The sequence below is a fragment of the Megascapheus bottae genome, unplaced genomic scaffold, assembly GCF_031878675.1.
Source record: "Megascapheus bottae isolate mThoBot1 unplaced genomic scaffold, mThoBot2.hap1 HAP1_SCAFFOLD_40, whole genome shotgun sequence".
NCBI lineage: Eukaryota > Metazoa > Chordata > Mammalia > Rodentia > Geomyidae > Megascapheus > Megascapheus bottae.
This window is the reverse complement of record NW_028327715.1, coordinates 4,244,180-4,251,178: the sequence shown is the minus strand read 5'-3', so window position 1 is coordinate 4,251,178 and position 6,999 is coordinate 4,244,180. Positions and strand designations below refer to the sequence as shown.

The 6,999-nt window shown below is 39.3% G+C and overlaps 1 pseudogene; it reads right to left on the bottom strand.

Moving 5' to 3' along the window:
- LOC150039380 (nuclear receptor corepressor 1 pseudogene) lies at positions 1-1,037 on the bottom strand (annotated as a pseudogene).
- Between the last annotated feature and the right edge of the window lie 5,962 nt (positions 1,038-6,999).

The following is a 6,999-nucleotide window of genomic DNA, read 5'->3' as shown; positions in this document are numbered from 1 at the left end:
AAAATGATCCGTGGCACTTCTACTTTGCAATGGCAGATGTGGCTTGGTGGGGGACGGTGTCATCACTAGTCTTAAATGAAAAAGCTTCATTATCTTACTTCATCATGCGCCTTGCAGGTACTCCAGTCTTGATGTTCTCATGATACACCTTGGTGTCTGATGGCTGGTTATACAGTGGCAATTCAACTTTAGGGCCAAGGCCTTCAAAAATTTTATGAGCTTCTTCTGCTTTTTTCTGATTCTCATCATAAATCATTTGGACAATACTGTGATGTTTCTGCTCCACTGGAGGAGGGGATACAGGCTTCTCAGGCTCAGGAGGTTTAGCTGCTTCTTCTTCAAGCTGTTGGTTTTTTTTTTCAGTTTAAGGATCTGCTGTTCTACTTTTGCAATTTCTCGATCAACATGATCCATACTCTGTATTAACTCTTCCTTTGAAAGCTTTGAAGGAGAAGCATTTTGATCATCTGCACATGGTTGCCCAGCAATTGGAGAAGAGGGAGCATCATGTTTGCCTCCAAAAGCTGAATCCTTCTTAGCATCTGCAGAAGACCTCAACCCCTCTGGCAGTGTGTGCACTAAAGGTAAAACAGCAGCACTAACACGCTGAAAATGGGACTCAGAAACCTGCTCCAGACGTGGTCGCTTGGATTCCAATGACTCGTGATCCACTGGGGATGGGCCTGTGTGAAACTGTTCATATCCAGTTCTCCTTTCTTGGGGCCTGTCAGAACCTGGGTGAAATTCTGAAAGCAAGGAAGGTCGCCTTCGAAGCTGCTGCTGTTGCTGTTGTTGTAAGAGCTGTGATGCCTGACTAACTTCAAGATGAGAAGAACGATAGTCAGGAACCGCAAATTCCTGCTGGTGACAGGTACGAGGAAAGGAGTACTGGACAGAATGGGGAGGATAACGACTTTGTTCTGTACTGAATGCTCCTTGGTTGGGAGGAAATCCTGAACTTGACATTATCAGTTAAGTAATCCTCACTGGGTTGTGAGATCAAGTCCAACAATCAATCATGTTTCTAGGAAACCACCCAGAGCTGGCAGGACGTGGGAGCCGGCGCCCCCTCCCGCTACGGGCTGAGGAACAGGGCGCGGCCCCGGCGCGAGGCCCTGTACAAGCCCTTGCTTGGAGCAACGAGTCGGGCGCTCAGTCCAGCCGCTGCCGCCTTCACCGCTGCCGCCTTCGCCGCTGCTGCTGCGGCTTCGCCACCTTGGCCGCCATCTTGACTCTGGGAAGGACATCTTATTTACTTAGAACTTCTGTCCAAAGGCTAATACGCTCTTTTATTTGTTTTAATTATCTTTAAGTAGTTTTACAAAGGGGTTTCAATTCAGCAGGTCATTGTATGAGTACAATGCACCTTGATCGGTATCATTCCTTTCATCATTCTTACCCATCTCTCTCAACTCCATGCATCCTCTTAATTTTCCTAGTTCCATACATTAAATATTATGACTATATCTGCTATGCCCCCTCTGCATTTGGCTCACCCTTTCCCTTGACCTCATCCCCCAAAACTCAAATTCCAGCTTCCTGATAAACGTTTTGATAGACTTAAGTTAAGTTGTTCAAAGGACTTACATTGGAAGTATCTCATGCATGATAACATATACAGGGTTTTGTGCATTTGCACAGAAGCAAACTGACTACAGAAACATATATTTCTGTGAGAGATCCAAAGGTGCAACTCCTCTGAACAACTGAAGTACTCTTTATCAGAGTGAGTATCAGGAAGAAGAAACATGTTTTATGGACGGGAAGGGAAAGGATGAGCACACAAATGGAGGAAATATTAAAAAATGCAGTCATTATATTTGATATACATTATGTAAAAATGTGAACTATGTAATTTGAGGGTAGGGGGAGTGATTTTTACCAAAAGGAATTATACTCATGACTTATGGAATTGTAAACACTTTGTACAACTACTTAGTGATGACAAATAAACAAAAGAAACTAACAGAGAACAAACTCAAAATGAGAATGAGCAGAGAACAAGGGGTTTTGTTAATAACTATAACTAGACTAATCTCGAAAGAAAATACATCATCCAAGAAAATATTCAACAACTTAAGTCACAGGCTACATTAATAAAGAATAAAAAGGAAGAGTTAAAAAGAACTTCTCATATGCAAAGAGAACTTAATATTACCAAATTTCAACTAAGTTGTTGCATGAAAACTTTTCTCAGTGTCTTAAAATGATAATCTTAATGGTTAAAATAAGAATGTTTGTACTACACCATTAAAAACATGGCACACCCAACAACCAAAAGAGAATAGAAGAAAGGGAAAATATCCAGGAAGATATAAGACAGTTTATACCATGTCTAGAGAGAAGAAATTCATAGATAGGGAAGGTCATGCTTTATAAAGGAAGACATTAGAGCAAACACAAAACATAACCACCACAGCCAAGACCAAGGACTATGCAGCACAGCACAAAGTATGTATCAGCTTCATCTCATATCCCCTTGCTGAAAGATTTACAACACCCAAATATCCAATGGTTAAACCACTACTCCACCAATATTCCACCATGTTAGAATACTTCCCCAAGGAACTTTTCTACAAACAACTTTTCTGCAAACACATTTAGAGTGATATAAACAAAATCTTTCCCCAGGGTACTTTATCCAGTCTTCATGACATCACATGTGAGTTAACATATAAATTGGGATTCTAACACACCCAGTGTTATGAGAAATCTACATTTTTCACTTTCATGCTTCACTATATTATGTGTGTGAAGAAAAGAATGCCCCAAAGTGTTAATGTTTAAATTGTCCCCCCTCAAAATTTAAATTTTAGAAAATGAATCCCCTAGTTCATATGTGAAGTGTATTTGGAGATGATTAGATTTGGAGTAGGACATGAGAATAGGGATCCTATGATGTCATCAGTGTCTCTTTAAAAAAAGAGAGACCTGAGCAAATGTACATCATAGGATACCCTCAACATGTTGTAATGCAGCAAGATAGCTGCTCACCAGCTGTACCATGCTTTTGGGCTTTCAACACAGCTGAATAAATTATTTTAGTGGGAATTAAATTTGGATTGGAGTTTCCTCACAAAAACTAAACATCAAAGCCAGGCATCTTGGCTCATGCCTATAATCCCAGCTACTCAGGAGCCTGAGATCTGAGGAGCAAGGTTCAAAGCCACCATGGCACTAAAGAACATGAGACTCTTATCTCCAATTATGACATGGCTATACCACTCCTGGCCACCTACCCAGAACATAACAAGTAAGGCTATGGTAAAGACAAAAAAAACACTCATTACCCTTGCCACACTATTCACAGTAGCCAAATTATGGAAACAGCCCAGATGCCCATCAACAGATGAATGGATAAATAAAATACGATCTCTCTCCTTCTCTCTCTCTAAATATATGTATGTATGTATGTATGTATGTATGTATGTATGTATGTATGTATGTATATATATACATATATGCACATACAGACAATGGAATTTTATTCATCTATTAAAAATAGTAAGATTATTTCATTTGCAGGGAAATAGATGGACCTAGAATAAACCATACTAAGTGAGGTATGTTAAGCTTAGAGGGTCAAATTATTTATGTTTTTTTCTTATATGTAGAAACCAGATCTAAAATATAACTGAACATGATAAACTATACAGGACTCTAGTACTCACAAAGGATACCCTTAGAGGAGGAACCCAAAAGTGTAACTTCTCTGAACAGTTAAAATTCTATTTACCAAAAAGAAAAAAATCTGTGGCTATTTTGTGATAATAATAAAAATCAGACTCAGGTAAATAATAAAGTTACAAGATAGTTTAACATAATTACTCTAGGGTATGCTAGCATAGCAGATATGTTTTGTTTAGTTGAAACATTAGATGGGCACTGGGAGTGTGGCCTAGGGGTAGAGTGCTTGCTTAGTATGCATGAAGCCCTGGGTTCAATTCCTTGGTATTACATACACAGAAGAAGCTGCAAGTGGTGCTGTGGCTTAAGTGATAGAGCGCTCACCTTGATAAAGCACAAGGACAGTTCCCAGGCCCTGAGTGCAAGCCCCAGTACTGACAAAATATTAGATGGCTCTAGAATATAAAATTATGAAAGCAAAAAAGATAGATATCTCACTTTAAATCTAAAGAAAAAAGGTAAAACAACAGAAAACAATGTAAACACAGACAAACAAAACAGGGAACATTAAAATACAAAACAAAACCTGGTTCTCTGGGAAGAGGAATTCAAGAGACAAATACCTGTTGAACTAATCAAGGCAAAAGACAAAAGACATAAATCAATAAAATTAGAAAGAAGAAAGGAAAAAAAGACATCTATATACCAGATTTTTTTTTAAGTTTTAAGTGAATAACCTACACACTTGTTAAATAATGCCACCAAAAAAAATCCAGTGGAAAGGATAATTTCCCTTTAGACCATTAAATGTAAAAACTGACATAATAAGTGTGAGAAATATAAAATCTCCCCATAATGTAATAGTAACCAATAGCAACCACTCAAAAGTACTTTCACAACACAAACATAATCCAAAGTCTTAAAAGAATGGCCTTTAGAATAGTGCAAGTAGCTGCAGTTTATACAATGGGCTGAAAAACAGCCAACAGGATGTGCAGTTTGAGTTGGTTCGAGTCAGTGAAACTGTATACCTTATGAACCTGAATAAGAGGGGGAAATTCCAGGAATAAAACAATAAAATATGGCCAGAAACAAGACATGCAGTCAACTGCCTGTTTAACCAAGTGGAAAATACAATAAACCCCTAGCTGAGTCTTACCTAATGTGATCATAATCAATCATTACCCTGTAACTATGCTTCTGCTTCTGTAACCTGCTTCAGCCACCCATAAATATCCCCCTCTCCCCAGCCTAGGCGCGCAAGTCTCCTAGGAGATCTTGTTGCCCCCGGGCGCGCCCGTGTCCCCAAATAAACCTCTTGCTGATTGCATCCGACTGCGTGGACTCGCTGTTCCTTGGGAAAGGGGCTCCGTCTGGAAGACATCCCGCTGAGTCGGGAGTCTAACATTTGGAGGCCCCAGCGAGATAGGAGACCCCTACCCAGGGACCACCGACCCACCTCCGGGAGGTAAGCTGGCCAGCAAATTTCTGTTGTCTTTTGTATGTCTTGTCCTATGTTAAGAGTAAGAGTATTTCTGGCATGTTGTCTTTTGTATGTCTTGTCCTATGTTAAGAGTATTTCTGGAATCTGTGGCTCGGCCGTGTCAATCTGTATTTCTGGAATCTGTGATTCGGCCGTCTGTATCTGGCGGACCCGTGGAGGAGCTGACGAGCTCGTACTCCCAACCGCAGCCCCTGGGAGACGTCCCTGGGGCATCTGGGGTCAGATTTCTGACCCGTCTGGTTTCCCCTTTTGGGGCTTCGCCTCAGTCTGAGGACTCTTCAGTCCAGCTGATAAGGGAAACGTCTGGGTTTCTTCCAAACACCAGTTTACTTTCGGTTTTGGAAAGAAGCCGTATTGGGAAGTTTTTTTGTCTGTTGTGTATTTTTGTTTCTTGTGCTAATTGTGACGGGACTGAAACTGACTACTAACATGGGACAGACTGTGACAACCCCTTTAAGTTTAACTTTACAGCCCTGGAAGGATGTGCGGACCGTGGCCAGCAATCTGTCAGTGGAAGTCCGCAAAGACAGATGGATGACTTTCTGAAGTGTGTTGCCCTTTGTTTCTGTTTAATTGTTGTGTTTATGGTGATGGGACTGGGGACTGACTATTAATATGGGACAGTCTGTGACTGCTGCCATGTATGCCATCAAAATTTGGGGTACTTAAAGGTCTCTGCTTCTGTCTTGTTTTATGAGGTGTTTTTTTGTTGTCTGGTTTTGTTTTCAAAATTGGTACCAATCTTAAATATGGATCCTTGCAATCTTTGTGTGTGTATTCTGGGCAGTTGTAACAAGCCCTAGAAAAATAAATCACTGCCAAGTTGCCTTGTAAAAAGTTTTGTTTTGAACCTGGTTCTCACCTGCAAGAGTAAAATTGGCAAAGCTCTCTTGACACAAACTTCCGGAAAATGAACGGGCGATATTAATTTTGCGCGCTTTAAGATCTTTGAGTATGAATGTGTGAATGAGTGAATGAACATGTTCAAGGTTAAATTATCTGCATGCTGTATACTTGAAACAAAAAGGCAATTGGGTAAATCTAAGTCTAAACTTCAAGAAAAATTATTAGGTTAAAATGTTTTACAATGTCTCAAAGGGTTATTGCATTGCTTTAAAGAGAAACTGGTAAAAAGTATTTTTCTAAAGTAGAAAAAGTATTTTCTAAATGAAATTTGCATTAATAATTTGATATTGAAATGCATAGAGCTGTTTACATTGTAAACATTGTATCCTGTTTAACCCAGAGGTATTAGGGAATTTAGAATCTATTTCCTTAAATTAAAATTTGGAGATAAATATTAGGAATTAAAATGTAAATTTATTTATTTCAGAGACCTTACCTATCAAAACTGTCTAGGTAATCGAATGCTAAGAGAAAGGATGGGAAAACTTAGAATAGTCCTATGTGACCATCTTGGGGGGTGAGAGGTGGACTGGCAAAGGTGCAGCCTTGGGTAAGCTGGAGTGAAGACTGTTCACTTAACTTGGTCAGGTGAACTGAGATCCACATCTTTGCTCTTTTTCTTTGCAGACTGACATTGAAAATCTGATGGTAAAATCTGGGTAATATAATTAATATTTTAAAAGGAATAAATATTTAAAAATTTATCTCTGTATAATTTGGGATCATGCTACTGCATTGCAATTGGATGTATTCTAGAAAAAGAAGGAAACTAAGTCCAGATTTAGACTTTTGGTGCACTGATGATGTTTACAGTTCTTGCATTGAGGAAAAACTTATTTGAGTTTAAACTGTTGCTGGAGTTTTGAAACCTGGAAACAAAGGGAGTTCCTTGGGCCCTTAAAGATTTTTCAAATGCACATAAAGGCTAAAGTGTTAATTGTTTAAGCAAATATCAGTAAAAT